The sequence below is a fragment of the Tupaia chinensis genome, unplaced genomic scaffold, assembly GCF_000334495.1.
Source record: "Tupaia chinensis unplaced genomic scaffold, TupChi_1.0 Scaffold000198_1, whole genome shotgun sequence".
In the NCBI taxonomy this organism is placed as follows: domain Eukaryota; kingdom Metazoa; phylum Chordata; class Mammalia; order Scandentia; family Tupaiidae; genus Tupaia; species Tupaia belangeri.
In genome coordinates this window covers 1,941,692-1,958,342 of record NW_006159673.1, presented here as the reverse complement: position 1 = coordinate 1,958,342, position 16,651 = coordinate 1,941,692, and the positions used below count along the sequence as shown (strand labels likewise).

Here is a 16,651-nt window from a genome sequence, read left to right as displayed (position 1 = left end):
ACACTGCATCGTCTCCAGACGACTTGGGAGACCCTGAAGAGCTGTAACACTACATCGTCTCCGGACGACCCTGAAGAGTTGTGACACCGCGTCGTCTCTGTGCTGCTCACAGTAGACGACGCGACACTGCGTCGTCTCTGCTGTACCGTGCTGCCCACAATAAACGGATGACACTGTCGTCTCTGTGCTGTAACACTACGCCGCTTGTCCCGGCTCTCACTCCTTCACTCAGGAAACCCGTTTGGGTGTCCCCCCGGGTCGGGACACCTGGCACCCGAACAGGGACGGGACACCTGGCACCTGAACAGGGACGGGACACCTGGCGCCCGAACAGGGACGGGACACTCCTTCTCCCCATTTCCCTTATAAATATATCCCCTCTGGAGGCCACTCTTTGGTGGGCATACTCCAGGCAATGGGATCCTCTGTTACCGCAAGAGAGCCCACAGCCCTGGCTCAAATAAACTCACTGCTTTTGCACTGTCACCCCAGCTTCATTTTTTTCTAGGTTGGTAACATTTGAAGTTAGTTTCCCTTCTATGCACCTCTGGCACCGGTCTAAGTTAAGATTGCCTGAAAAAGGGTTTTAACGGTTAAAATGTAAAACATATATTTACATACATATGTGTATATATAACGTTACTTACATATATGAGACTTTGGCTGGTCCTGTATCAAGTGTTTAAGCACTTGGCAGAGGGAGCCAGATCACACATAGCTGACCATGGTTCGAATCCTGGCCCCATGGCTTGAAAAATACACTGGATAGATTTGCAAATAAGCCCAGAATCCTGGTAAAATGGAGAAACAGAGAAACAAGCATTGTGGCCTGACCACGCCCCATCACAGGGTGCTTTCTTTGCTTTCCCCTCTCCCTCTCCCTCTCTCTCCTTCTCTCCCTCTCTCTTCTTCTCTCCCTCTCTCTCTCTCTCTCTCTCTCTCTCGACACAGAAAGTAAGCATCCACACACACCCTCTGGCATTTAAAAGAACTGTTATGTATTATACACACATATGCACATGTACATGTATGCGTGTACATATACAAGACTTCAACAAGGAGTTGCTGATAGCTGGCTAAGAGAAAAGAACGGCGTCAGTGATAGTGAGCAGTAGAAAAGGGAGAACACTTAGGTGCTATTTCACTTTTAATTGCCCCGACCGTCCTCTGAGCTACTTTTCTTTAGCGGCTAACTTCCTGGTCCTCTCGGCATGCTACCTCCCTGGGCTCAGGGTCAGGCCTCCGGTTCCCTGGCTGCCCGTTTAGAGTGCTGGGACTGCTAGAACGAAGCACCTTAGACCGGGTGGCATATGAACCACAGAACCTTATTTCTCAAGGGCTGCAGGCGAAGCCCACGATGAGGCGCCGGAAAACCCGGTGTCGTGAGGGCCAGTCCCACATAGACGCACCTTCTTCCTGCATCCACACGGCGGAAGGGGCCAACAGGCCCTCCAAGACCTCCTTGACAAAAAGCACGAAATCCATTCAGGAGGAATCTAATCCCCCAGGGCCCCACTCCTGAACACCGTCACCTTGGGAGTGAGGACTTCAACGCAGGAGCTGGGGCAACCGCCAACATTCAAAGCAGAACAGTGCCTTTGCCTCCTCTGCCCTGGCGCTTTTCTCAGAAATCACGGGTAGTACATCTCATGGCCTCTTCCCAGTCCCCTTCCACTGCCGCCACAACATTACCTGGCCCAGCTGACTGCTGTCTCCTTGAAAAAGGATGTTTGTGAGAGAGGTTTTTGCTATCAGGTGCGTACACTTGCCAGACAGACAGACAGACAGACAGACACAGAAAGTGAGAAATCACCCTGCAGGGTGCGATGGCCACCCCCAATCCCTTCTCCAATCTCCTCTCAGATCTTGGGCATGCACGCACATGCAGCCGATGTGAGTTCTAAGCCACCCGGTCCAGGACTCAAACTGCGGTTGATTACGTGGGAGTCCAGTGACATAGCCATTTCGCCATCTGCTGGTCACCCAAAATGATCTTTTTAGGCTCCATGGCTTCTCAGCAGAGAACCAGGAGAACTGCACACCAAAAGGTGACAACCCCGTCCAAAGGCTGACAGGACACGGAACTGTTTCATCTCTGGCAGGGTGCGGGACAGAGAGGTAGCTGCCACGGAAAGAGAGCGGGGAAGTTTACACGCCTTCTGGGAAGCCTGGACAGAGCAGGGCCTGTGCTCAGTTGCCGGCTGTTTCCCATGAGATTCCCCCAAGTACTCACAGAGATGCTGACGGCAGGCCAGGAGCCCTGGGAGAGCCCCTGGGCGGGAGGGCCTAGGCAGGAAACTCCACTCACTTTCCGGGTCCTTCTCTCAAGGGAGGCAAGAGCCGTAAGGCCCTGGGGGAAACCGGAGCAAAGGTTCCCTACCTCCGAGAAGGTCTGGAGACCCTCACACTGTTTCAGGCAAGGGCGCACGGCCCAAGGGAAAGGGCGTAAGCAGCCGACCTTAAGGGCAGGCAGGAAAGCCTCTCTCCTCCCTACGATGGCTGGCGTTACCCTTACCTACCATGACCCCACACAGAACGAAGAGAAAGAGTAACTGCGATGGCCTGGAATCTGTCAGCTTGGCCAGACCGAACTACACTTCCCGAAGCTCCTGCCCTTGTGTTTCTGGCCAGGATGAAAGGCCAGTCATTTCTGCACTAAATGTGGAGGGCAGAGGTAAAGCAAAAAGCCACGTGGGTCGGGACCAGTGGACAGTGTGATGGTTACGTCTGTTGCTGGACTCCCACACAGTCTACCACAGTTCAAGTCCCGGACCCAGAGGTTTCAAACTCACGCTGGGCATGTATGTGCGTGCCCCAAATCCCAAGAAGGGACTGGAGGAAAAGGGACTATGGCATGGCCATTCTCCTGAGGGGCGATTTCTCACTTTCTGTCTCTCTCTGTCTCTCTGGTGAGTGCAGGTGCCCTATACCAAAAGTCTCTTAAAAAAAAAAAAAAGAAAGAAAGAAAGCCGCGTGCGTCTCATGCTCAGGATATAAGGACAGAGTAGATGCTTATGAGGCTCACAGACACTTGTGCGGGTCGCACCTTGCTGGAATGCGCAGCAACTAGGCCTACGACTCCCCACACTCCAGAGGTCGTCCTTCAGCTTCGGGAAATACTGACTAAGGTATAAAGTAGTGCAGAGGGTACCCAGGACACAGCAGGGACACAACACAGGACCGACACACAGAAAGCAAGCACACTGCTATATACGCACAGTGGACATACTGAGACACCAAGTCATCTACAACTGCTAAGAGGAAGTTAAATATTCAGGCATACATTTTACTAAACATGCAACTGTCAAATTCTGAAGAAAGAAACCAAAGACCTAAATAAACGGAGTGATGCACTGTGTTTGTGAACTGGAAGACTCAACACTCAACAGAGCAAATTCGTCAGTTCTTCCAGTGTTGGTCTTTAATGAATACCTACAAAAATCCCACCACGGCCCAGCAAGCAGTGGGGAGTTAAGGTGGCTGGATTGGCCATGGCTCACTGTACAGTTTGAGTTTCCGATCCGGCAGCCTGAAAAAATCCTCTGGGCACGTGTGCTTACGTGATCAAACACCCAAGGGGAGAGACTGGAGAAGGGACTGCAGCGTGGCCACCCCTGAGTGATGACTCCTCACTTTCTCTCTCTGGTGAGTGCACACATTCTATAGCAAACCAAAGTAAAATAAAACATCCCAGCGAGGTATGTGGAGGCATGGGTAAGCTTATTCTAAAATTCATACAGAAAGGCTCCGGACCCGAAACAGTTCAAACCATTTTGGAAAAGAATAAAGTGGGAGAAATCACTCTACCCTGAGGTTAAAGTTCACTAGATACAGTAGCTGTAGAAGCAAGACAGTATGGTATTGCAAACAGATAAGCACGCAGACAACTAAACAGAATAGGGAACCCAGAATTAGATCCACATAACATGCCCAACTGATTTTCAGCAAAGGTGAAAGTAATTTCATGAAGGAAATATTTCCATTTCAACAAATGATGTTAGAATAAGTGGACATCTATAATTAACGTCAGCACGAAAATTAACTTCAGCTTAAACCTCAAACCTTGTACAAAAACTGGGAACCAGCAGTTAGCGTAATGGCTATGTCGCTGGACTCCCACGTAGTTGACCACGGTTCGCGTCCCAGACCCAGTGGCTTAAAACTCACGCCGGGCGTGTGTGCGTGCATGCCCAAGATCCCGAGAGGAGAATGGAGGAGAAGGGATTGCGGCGTGACCATCCCCCTTGGGGGGGTGATTTCTCGCTTTCTATCTCTATGTCTGTCTCTGTCTGCCTGGCAAGCGCATGCACCCTATAGCGAAAACTTCTCCAAAAAAAAAAATATATATATATATATATATCTTATACGAAAATTAATTCAAAATGGATACTGGACTTAAATGGAAAGCTATAAACTTTAGGAAAATACAATCATATTTAAGAACAAATGACAAGTTAAGAGTTCTTGCACATGACACCAAAAGAAAAAATCCATAAAAGTGAAAATATTGATAATTAGACTTTACCAAAATTAAAAACCTTGACTCTGCAAAAAACCCCATGATGAGATGAAAAATACAGTACAGGCTGAGAGAAATATCTACAAACCACTTATCTGACAAAGGGCTAGTACCTAAAATACATCAAGAGTTCTAAAAACGTGACATCTGTGAAAAAATAATAATAATCTAAATAAAGAAAACGAGCAAAACATTAAAGAGACATTTCACTGAAAATACACAGACAGCAAATAAGCACATGAAAAGATTCAACACCATTGGCCACTGGGGAAACAGAAATGAGAGCCATGATGAAGTGACACACATCAGAGCAGCTGAAATTAAAACAGGGTAACGCCAACTGGTGGAAGTGCAGAGAAACCAGATTCCCACAAGTGGCTTTTGGGAATGTCAAGTGGTAGAGGACAAAGGAGTCAGGCAGCTTCTCACAAAGCTAACGATGTGCTGACTGTACAGTCCAGTTCCTGCGGCCTCAGACTCGGTTATCCCAGAGAAATGAAACGCACGTCCGTACAAAAGGCCATACGTAAATGTCAGCAGCAACTTCGTTCTTAATTGCCAAGGACTGGGAACGACCCAGATATCCCACGAAAGGCGAACGGCTACAGCACATCCCTACTACAGACTCCGACTCCACAGTGAAGGGCGGGTGTGGACACACGCCACAATCGGGATGGCCCGACGCAGCGACGTGGCTGGGGGGCTGAGCAGGCCCAGCACCCACTGCAGGAGACGGGTTTTTCTCTCATGCTCACGAAAAACTAGAGACATGGAGATAATTATGCCGAGTGAAAAAAACAAGCCAATCTCAAAAGGTCACACGCCGTCATTTACAAAGGTACACTCACATGGTATCTATGGGGTTGTCGGAAATGTCATGGGGCATTTTTGCACAGGAAGGCAGGAAAAATACACCATGACTACAACACATCACAGCAAGACCCCAGGAGGCTGGGCCATCTCCACAGCACAACAATGAAGGGCTGTGCGGAAAAGCCAGATCCCACGTGCCCAATCGTGGTCCAAGTCCCAGACCCGGAAGCTCGAGAAACACACTGGGTGCCTGTGCGTGCACGGCCCAGATCCTGCTGGAACGGAGAAACGGGAAAAGGACTGCAGCACGACACCCCCCGCAGCTCTCTGCCTGGTGGCACATGTGCCATCTGACGAGAGGGAGGGGGAAGGACAGACTCTACCGGGGATGCCTGACTTTCTCTCTTCCTCTGTCTCTCACTCGAGGAAGAAGAATATGAATGAACTTTAAGAAAAATCTTCCCACAAAGAAAACTCCAAGCCCATTTGGCTTCAATGATGAAGTTGACCAAACATATAAAGAAAAAGTATTAATAACTTTGGTTCAACACGAACCCTTCAAAAAAGAGAACACATCCCAACTCATTCGTCCTGGTATCAGCATTATCCTGATAATAAAATCATGTAAAAATACTGCTAAAAGGGGCCAGCAGGTAGCATAGTGGTTAAGTTACTGGACTCCCACATAACCAATAGAGGTTCGAGTCCCAGACCTGGTGGCTTGCAAATCATGCTGGGCAAAATCTCAGGAAGACAATGAAGGAGAAGGGATTGCAGGGCAACCATGCCCCCAGGGGTGATTTCTCACTTTCTCTCTCACTGCTTGTGTCTCTTTCTCTCTTTCTCCCTGGAGAGTGTGTGCGCTCTAAGGCAAAAACCTCTTGAAACAACTGCGACAAACTATACACTAATATCCTTTATGAACACAGGCACAAAGCTTCTACTGAAATTGAAGCCAGCAGCATGTAAAGGACAATTTACCATGACCAGGTGAGATTGAGCTCAGGAAGTCAATGTTGGTTCAACATTCAAAAACCTATCAATGTGTCAATATACCATATTAACAGAACCAGTGAAAGAAAAATCATATGGTAATTTCAATAGATGCAGAAACAAACAAACAAGAAACCTTTACAAATTCCACGGTCGGCAACCTAGGAATAGAAGGAACCTCCTCGATCTGATAAGGGCATCTGTGTAAAACCTACGGCCAGCAACACACTTGGCGGTGAAAGGCAATGCTTTCCATGTGGAATCAGGGATAAGGTAAGAACGTCCACTCAAGACTTAAGATTCTACTAGAGTCCTGCCCAGTGCAATTGAACACACCACCACATGCGAAAACAACGAACTAAACTGTCTTCGTAGGCTGTGACATCACTGTCTACATAAGATCCTAGAGACTCTGGAAACGTTTTTAATAACTATGAAGTATAGTGAGACTGCAAAATGGCCAGGCTCACATAAAAAGTGTTGCTTTCTATATACCTACAATGATGTTGAAATTATAAAGCAATATAACATAAAATAGCATTCAAAATATAAATTAGAGACAAATCTAACACTAAACAAAATCAAAAACTGTTGAGAGAATCAAATACCACCTAATGACATGAAGACAGGCCACAGCCACAGGTTGGAAGACACAATGTCATAAAGATGATGATTCTCCCTGAAATAACTAAGGTACAGATTCCACACAAAATCTCCAGTCTTTTCTGTAGAAATTCACAAGCTGGTTCTAAATTTATAATGGAGAGGGAAAGGGTCCAGAAAGCCAGAGCAATTTTGAAAAATAAAGAACCAAGTTCAAAGTGTTACAACAGCTGATTTCAACACTCACTATGCAGACGTGAGATACCGGTATAGGAAGAGACACCTACAGCAGCCTAAGATGGGTGAGAAATGCAGCTCCACATTACAGTCAGCTGACTGCCAGCCAAGGGCAAAGGACAGTGTTTTCAGTAAGTAGAACTGGGTCCATTCACGTGCAAAAAAATGAAACTTGACCGTCTCCTCATGGCACATATAAAAATTAACCCATAATAAGAGACCAACAGGTGGCGTGGTGGTTAAGGCTCTGGACACTCCACATGGCCAACCATGGTTCGAGCCGTGGAGCTGGTGGCTTGCTTTGATACTTTCCCTCTCACTCGCTCTCTCTTTCTCTGTGTCTCGCTCTGGTCAAATTTTTAAAAAAGTAATAAATGAATAAATAAAATTAAATAAATAATTCTTTTAAAAATTAACCCCAAATTATTCATAGAACTACATGTAAGAAGAAAAATAGAAAACTTCCAGAAAAAAAAAATTAAATCTTTGTGACCTTAGGTTAGGTAAAGATTCTTAGGTAAGACAAAAACAGTATGCACTACAAGACTGGTATGAGAAAAAGTAAAACACAAATTGGGAGAAAATATTTGTTAAAGTACATATCTGATTAAGAATTTCTTTTTTTGGGGAGAGGGTTTTGCTATAGGGCGCATGTGCTCACCAGAAAGAGACAGAGAGATAGAAAGTGAGCAATCACCCCCCAGAGGGGACAGCCATGCCGCAATCCCATCTCCTCCATTCTCCTCTCAGGATCTTGGGCACGCACACATATGTGCCCGGCGTGAGTTTAAGTCACAGGGACCTGGATTCAAACCGGCAGTTGACTACATGGGATTCCAGCACCATAGCCATTATGCTAACTGCTGTTCCCCTGATTAAGAATTTCTATCAAGAATCTATAAAGAACATTTATAATAAGAGAGTACACCAGAAAGTTCATGGAAAAATGGAATTAAAACATGAATTTACCTTAGTACAAAAATAATTTGAAATCCACAATTTTTCCGTAATATGCATCCCCAGGAACTTTGTGAAGACTCTTCATATTCAAAAGGTAAACCTAAATACTTCACAAAAGTACACAGTATATGGCTTTTCAAAAGTCATGAAAAGGGGAAGGCCCTGTAGCCTAGTGGTTAAGGGAGCTGGATCCCACATGTACAACAGTGTGGTTTGGAGCCTGGCCCCAGCAGCTTGAAAAACACCCCAGGCACACATGTGTGGCCAAGGTCCTGGCAGGACGAGAAACCCAAGAAGGGGCTGAGGCATGCCCACTCCCATTGGCGAGATGCTTTCTCTTCCCTGGTGAGCACATGCACATCCTCTGTAAATTAAAAAGCTAAATTTAAGAGTCATGAAAGGACATGCAACATCACTGGTCATTATAGACATGCAAATTAAACAAGAATAATAAACCTCTACACACCTACCAGAGAGAACAGAACTGGCAAGACTCACGATGCCAAAGGCTGAAGAGAATGTGGAGCAACTGGGATCCTCTCACACTGCTGGTGGGAATGCAGCATGGTCCAGTTATTTCAGAACAGAGTCCAGCAGCTTCTTACAAAGTTAAACACATCACACAACCCTACTGTAGGCTATTCATCTACAAACGAGGATTTAAAAGTGTCCGGCTCTGCTTATTTTTCCCAAAGGTAAAATGATGTTTTATCATTTCTACCTTCTTTGCTGGCCATCAGAAGTGTTTAAAAAATATTCTTCACCTGCTTTAAGTACAGAACTCCATCCATCCTCACCTAGAAGTCATAACATTCAATCACAACTACTAAAAGTACACATCGACTACAACAGTTCTGCAAACCTAAAGCCAAGACTCATTTGTGGGAATTCTACTAAATCAATACCAATATTATCACTAAGAACATGACACAGAAGAGAAAATGGAATGCACTTCATCTAATAAGGCTAATTTATCACAAGAAAGTTTTAACATTATTGCACTTTTACTACAGACAATAGTAAAAATGTTTAAAAATACTACCCTAAAACATACTTGTAATGTTAAGTCCTATGCTACCAGAAGTTTCAAGGCCTTCTAAGCACTTTCAACTCAAGTTACCCGAGACCAGGGAGGAACAAAATCCAAGCAGAGCTTCAGAGCCTATAGGTATGCTGGCTGCCAATACGGCCTCAGTGGCCCTCCCTCCAGGAATTACCAGCACACTCTATTGTATATTTGTTGTATCTGATGGCCATTTTTCATTACTGAAATCATATTATTTTTCAACTTGCACTGAAATTTCAAGACTGAAAAATCAGGGTTGGTCCCACAGCAAGTAAGTGCTGTGCACTGAAAACCAGATTCCACATAGCCGACTGTGGTTCGAATCCCAGCCCCCAGCAGCTTGAAAAATATACTGTGTGCCCATGCATGCATGCCCAAGATCCTGAGGGGAGGGAAATGGAGGGAAAAGGACTGCCGTGTGTCCACACTCTACTGGGAGATGCTGTCTTTCTTTCTTTCTCACCCCCTCTATCTAGCAAATGTATGTGTACTCTGGCAACTAAAGACAGGAACATTTTAAATTTTTTTAAAAAGAAACAAAATACAAATATTTCACTAACTTTTCCTCAGTAGCTAAAAAAAAAAAAAGGCAAAGGTCAGAATATATTGATCCTGACATAATAAAAGGGGTCTTTAAAAAGTCCATAGAAAATGTGTGTTATGAAGAAACTATGTATGGATTTCAAAATTTTTGTGCCAAGGGCTGGCAGGTAGCATGGTGGTTAAAGGCACTGGATTCCCACATGGTCAACCGCACTTCAAGTCCCGGACCTGGCGGCTTGCTTTCTGACTTTCTCTTTTTCTCTCTGTCTTTCTCTGGTCATATTTAAAAATAACAATAATAACAAATGGAATTAAATAAATAAATTTTTTTTTTGAAATTTTGTGCCAAAATAAACTCACACATTTTTTCTTAATTGTGCCCAATGGCGCATACACCCCCAGAGACAGTGAGGAAGAGAGAGCACTCCCTGTGGGGAACGGTCCCTTCGCCTCCGTTTCTCCTTCCTTTTGGATTTGGAGTACGAATGTACACATGCCTGGGGTATTTCTCAAGCTGCCAGGTCCAGTACATAACCACAGAGTCATCCATGTGGGTAGACACTTTACCACCACACCATGGGCTGGCCCTAAGCTGGTACTTTAAATTCCGTTTTTTTTCTAACTTTTTTCTCTTTTTTTTTTTAAGAGAGATTTTTGCTAAAGGTTGCATGCGATCGCTGGAGAGACACAGAGACAGAAAGTGAGAAATTACCTCCCAGGGAGGATGGCCACACCACAATCCCTTTTCCTTCAGTCTCCTCTCGGACTTGGGGCATGCGCACACACGTGCCTGGAGTGAGTTTCAAGCTGCTGGGTCTGGAATTTGAATAGCAGTCGGCCATGTGGGAATCCAGTGACGTAGCCATCATGCCATCTGCTGGTCCCTTTTCAAACTTTTTATTGTCCCCTTGTCTAGTGTATCTGCAATATTTTATGTATTAGGTCATAGGGAAAGTGGTTTCCCAACAACCCAATAGTAAACAACTCCTGAAAAGTTCTTCAAAATTACTTTTATGTCAATTACTGTCTTTTCACTTAGGAAGGTTAGAAAATGCCAATATAAGTTGTAGACAAGTGTGCAAAAGGAGATAAATAAAAATCAAAACGGAAAATGTATAGAAATAATAGTTTCGGGCTGGCCCTGTAGCCTAGTGGTTAATCCCAAATGGCCAACCAGGGTTCATACCCCAGCCCTGGCAGATTGAAAAAAACACTGAGCACGTGTGTGTGCATGCCCAGATCCCAACATTATGGAGAAAGGGAAGAGAATGTAAAAGAAGGGATTGTGTCATGACCATGCCCCATTTGGGGGTGCTTTCTCCCAGCCCCCTTGCTGTCTCTCTGGCAAGTGCTTGTAAACTCTGGCAATTAAAAAAAAGAAACAGGGCCAGCAGGTTACGTGGTGGTGAAAGCAGCAGACTCCCAGATGGCTGACCCTGGTTCCAGTCCCAGACCTGGTGGGGCGCTCTCTCTCTCTCTCTCTCTCTCTGTCTCTCTCTGGTGAGCATATATGCCCTATAGCACATTGAATAATAATGATGATTATGAATAAAATTAAATAATTGTTTAAAAATAAAGAATAATTTCTTTTCTAAGTAATATATCAGTAATATCTATCTTCACACATATGTGTGGCTAATAGTTATTATAACCACCAGCGAGTTCCAAAAATACTACTCTACAGCTAGTACACAGTATCTTATAAGACTTTGATACATTCTACTCTGGACTCTGACAGTTAAAAAAACCTGTTACAGAGCCAGCAGGTGATGTAGAGGTTCAGGCAGCTGGATCTCACATGGCTGACCATGCGGTTCAACTCCTGGACCTGGAGGCTTGAAAAACACACTAGGTGTGCATGCCTGCCCCAAATCTTGAGAATGAAGGCAATGTGGCATGCCCATCTTCCCTAAGGGATGACTTCTCTCTTTCTTTCTCTCTCTCTCTCTCTCTCTCCTCTCCCTGGCCCCCTCCCCCTGTGAACACACTCGCCCTACAGCAAAACAAAACCAAACCAAAAACTCCTACAGTGAAACTTCTATCAGGCTCAGAAAGACTACAGTCCAGGCTGGGTGGTGGTATAGTGGTCACACCACTGGACCCACGGGGCAAAGTCCTGGTGTGGTCCTTAGCCTCCCTGAGCACACAGACATGCACGTAGTGCTCATTAGAGCTAGCTTAGATTGCGGGTGAACTGCAGTGTGAATACCCCGTTCAGTGTTCCCGTCTCTTTCTTTTTTTTTTTGGAGAGATTTTTGCTATAGGGCGCGTGCACTTGCCAGACAGAGAGAGAGAGACACAGAGACAGAAAGCGAGAAATCCCCCCCCCAGGGGGGACGGTCACGCCGCAATCTCTTCTCCTCCATTCTCCTCTTGGGATCTTGGGCACGCACGCACACGCGCCTGGCGTGAGTTTTAAGCCACCGGGTCTGGGATGCGAACCACAGTCGACTATGTGGGAGTCCAGCGACATAGCCAGTACGCTAACTGCTGGTTCCCTCTGTCTTTCTTGTATTAGAAATAAGCTAATTAACTTCCACTTTTTTTTTTTTCTATTCCTGGACTAACCTCTAAATCTATGCCAGTTCAAAAGAATACTCTATCAGTTGAGGTGACTGTTACGAATTTGGAAGCTATAAGAAAACACATTATTTTCTTAAATAAGAAAATTATTCATCTTCGTTCCCATAACAGAAAAGTAAGTTTCATGAACTATAATTTTCTTTAATGGGAACAGAAGAGGTAATTTATCAATTTAACAAAATTTACAAAGTTGAATACTACTGTTAAAAAGACACATGGTATGCGGGACCAGCAGTTGGCATAATGGCTATGTCGTTGGACTCCCACGTAGTTGTCTGTGATTCAAGTCCCAGACCAAGTGGCTTAAACTCACGCCGGGCGTGTGTGTGTGTGTGCGTGTGTGTGCCCAAAATCCCAAGAGGAGAATGAAGGAGAAGGGCCTGCGGCATAGCCAGACCCCCTTGGGGGGGGGTGGTGATGTCTTGCTTTCTGTCTGTCTCTCTGGCGAGCACACCGGCCCTCTCCAAAAAGAGAGAGAGAGAGAGAGAGATATGTTATGGTGAAATAGCTTGAAATGAAAATGTTACAAGAAAGGTCTCTCCATTCCTTCTATCTGAATTTTACTGTTACTTAGTAGCAACTGTTGATTAGAAATACAAATAAGGGACTCCAGTCCAAACACTGCTTAACCTGTTACTGTAGACAGACAACTACAATGCTTAAGCACTGAAGTCTTTGGGGGAAAGTCTTTTTAAAACTCTGGGACTTGGAATTTGACTTTTAAAAGGAAAGCTTTGAAAGGAAACCTTTAAAAGTCAGCTTATCACCACACAAGGAGAGAGAGATGGTAACTATGTATGTGAGGAGGTGGATGTGTTACTTAGCTTGGCCGTGGTGACAAATGTCCCTCAAATTATGAGTTGTACTCCTTAAAAACACATAGCTTTGAATGGCCAATCATACTTCCAAAAAGCCAGAAAAACATCATTTTTTTGAAAACCTCATTAATTCAGGCCCTGCTAGCATGAATTTTGCTGTTTCCTGAACGTAAGCGGAAGAGCAGCACCGCAGCTCGGATGAGCCAGAGGTCGACGGTAACAGGGGTCTACTGAAGGCAGAGGCCGCAGAATTGCTGGATGGTGGCCTGCCGGTCTCGGGGGCTGGATGTGGCCTGACCGTCACAATGCCGAGAAGCTGGGCCATAGGGAAGGTCTGCGTCCAGCACCCTCCGACTACAGGCCACACATTTGCCCATGGTCCAGGGCTGGCCGAAGCTGGGGTGGAGCATGACTTGAAGACCCTGTTGGGGGTGCTGTCTCTCTCTCGTGGAAAAAATAAACTTTGCGAAAAAGTTAAGAAAACCACTTTAAAAAAAAGCTGTTCCAAGAATGTAGCAGTTATAAAGGGTGTATTATTACCATCCTTACAATATTACTTAAGATAAAGAACCCCTGTATGTACTCAGATGCATTTGAAGAGCTCTAATTCAGGCTCTCACTAATGTCAGTGGACTCTCACCCTTCAAAGTCGCCTATGCCAACACAGACAGCACTCTCATAAGGGAGTTAGGCAGGAAGGGAAAACAAAATACATGTTTGGTTCTATTTTACTTAGCTCAATCGCAGTCACAGCTCGACTAACGGAACCAGAAGTAACACTAACACGTACGTCTCCTTACACGCAGTCACGCGCCACACAACATTTTGGCCAAGGGAGGACATGCAGGTGACAGTGGTCCCATAAGAGCATGTGTCTACACTACACAGACTAAGCCTGTAGTGGGACACAGCCGTGAGGTTTGTTAAGTACGCTCCATGGCGTTCAGAGCGAAACCCCTGACCACGCGTTTCTCAAACCATTCGGCAAACCATGACTGGACTTACTCAAACTGCCCAACTATTTGCGATAAAGGAATAAATTACAAATCTACTCGCAGGAAACATAATGTTATTGTTTTATGAAGATGACATTAAGTTCTTTCTCAGCAAATGAACTACAGAAGAAACGGTGCCTCCTGGCCCACGTGGCAAAGGCTAAGATAAGACGCTAAGCTCTAAGCTGGGCAGGCTGGCGCAAGGGGAGCCCAGCTTCCACCCTTGGGCCAACCTAAAGGCTGGGTGTGGTGGGGTGTGCCTGCACTAGGGAGGCTGGGACAGGAGCACTGCCAGCTCCAGGCTGGCCTGGGTCACCGAGTCAGGCCCTGTCTGAGAAACGGCGCTGCATGGTGGCCGGAGCCTGCAGTCTCAGCTGGAGGCTAAGGCAGAGGGATGCCAACACTGAGACCCTCCTAGTTATGATAACGAAGACAAAAAAGAGAAACACTGCACATTCTCTCATTAACGGCTTTAAAAATCACTCTCTAAGATGTTTAATTGTGAAACGATTAATCACAACTCTGGGGACTTTTCCCAGGACAAGTGCACAACAGCACATACTGGGATGTCCCTGCGCTGCTGCGTGGAAAAAATAAACTTTGCGAAAAAGTTAAGAAAACCACTTTAAAAAAAAGCTGTTCCAAGAATGTAGCAGTTATAAAGGGTGTATTATTACCATCCTTACAATATTACTTAAGATAAAGAACCCCTGTATGTACTCAGATGCATTTGAAGAGCTCTAATTCAGGCTCTCACTAATGTCAGTGGACTCTCACCCTTCAAAGTCGCCTATGCCAACACAGACAGCACTCTCATAAGGGAGTTAGGCAGGAAGGGAAAACAAAATACATGTTTGGTTCTATTTTACTTAGCTCAATCGCAGTCACAGCTCGACTAACGGAACCAGAAGTAACACTAACACGTACGTCTCCTTACACGCAGTCACGCGCCACACAACATTTTGGCCAAGGGAGGACATGCAGGTGACAGTGGTCCCATAAGAGCATGTGTCTACACTACACAGACTAAGCCTGTAGTGGGACACAGCCGTGAGGTTTGTTAAGTACGCTCCATGGCGTTCAGAGCGAAACCCCTGACCACGCGTTTCTCAAACCATTCGGCAAACCATGACTGGACTTACTCAAACTGCCCAACTATTTGCGATAAAGGAATAAATTACAAATCTACTCGCAGGAAACATAATGTTATTGTTTTATGAAGATGACATTAAGTTCTTTCTCAGCAAATGAACTACAGAAGAAACGGTGCCTCCTGGCCCACGTGGCAAAGGCTAAGATAAGACGCTAAGCTCTAAGCTGGGCAGGCTGGCGCAAGGGGAGCCCAGCTTCCACCCTTGGGCCAACCTAAAGGCTGGGTGTGGTGGGGTGTGCCTGCACTAGGGAGGCTGGGACAGGAGCACTGCCAGCTCCAGGCTGGCCTGGGTCACCGAGTCAGGCCCTGTCTGAGAAACGGCGCTGCATGGTGGCCGGAGCCTGCAGTCTCAGCTGGAGGCTAAGGCAGAGGGATGCCAACACTGAGACCCTCCTAGTTATGATAACGAAGACAAAAAAGAGAAACACTGCACATTCTCTCATTAACGGCTTTAAAAATCACTCTCTAAGATGTTTAATTGTGAAACGATTAATCACAACTCTGGGGACTTTTCCCAGGACAAGTGCACAACAGCACATACTGGGATGTCCCTGCGCTGCTGTCACTAACAGTGAACCTCCACTCTGGGGAGAAAAGCTGACCCTGCTGTTAAACACCATGTGATCATTCAAAAGACACAGTCCAGGGGTGTTCACTGCGAGGGGAGGATCTCCAAGGTGTACCTAATGCAGAAAAAGCAAGTAGCACAACAATGCGTCCACTGTGACATCATGGGTTCAGGTGTCTGTGTGTGCTCCTGCGCACACACACACCGCTACAGCGCTGTTTCAGCGTGCATACACGTACTTGTAAGAATGCAAAGGAAAAGGTCTGGACGAATATTCAGGAACAGACAGCATCATCCCCTCCAGGGGAGGGTGTGAAGTTAAAATGGGAGCAATCTCTGGGATTCCAGCTTCAGTTTTATGGAGTTTTGACATCCTAAAAAGCAACAATTTAACAACTGCATGCTAACTTCTCTCAAATAACTCACCAACCAGAACCGCTGGATGTAAGGAGACTTCAAAAACAAATGACAGAACACATGCTTTTACCTAGCAAACAGTGACAACACTGGCCAGGCAGAAACTTTCGCTTGCTGTCCCCTGCCTTATCTCCAGGAGGAGAGCGAGCGAGACGAACAGGTACACGGCAAGAGACCTTCGAAGGGGGCCGCTTCGAAGAAAGTGAACTTTTTCGTGGACTCAGGCGTGACCCAGAATCTTCAAATCTCCAAAACGAAGCGGAGCGGAATGCTGCTCCCTCAAGTGTCAGTTGTTTTTAGAAGGCTTAACTAAGAATCGGTGCGTGCCAAGCAGGGCCCTGAAACCCTACACCCCTGCCCGGCCAGCAGGTGCAGGGCAGGCC

General features: G+C 45.9%; 1 long non-coding RNA gene across 2 annotated transcripts in view; it reads right to left on the bottom strand.

Annotated features, from left to right (window-relative positions):
• The window catches only part of LOC102470681 (uncharacterized), a 27,546-nt gene that overhangs the window by 9,762 nt on the left and 1,133 nt on the right, over positions 1–16,651 (bottom strand). Inside the window, exon 1 of one of the 2 annotated variants that reach the window (XR_334331.3) lies at positions 648–747. The exons of the other annotated variant lie outside the window; for it this stretch is intronic. This is a non-coding gene — a long non-coding RNA (uncharacterized LOC102470681). Of the gene's footprint in view, positions 1–647; positions 748–16,651 lie in introns of those variants that run through there. 2 annotated transcript variants of the gene reach the window in all.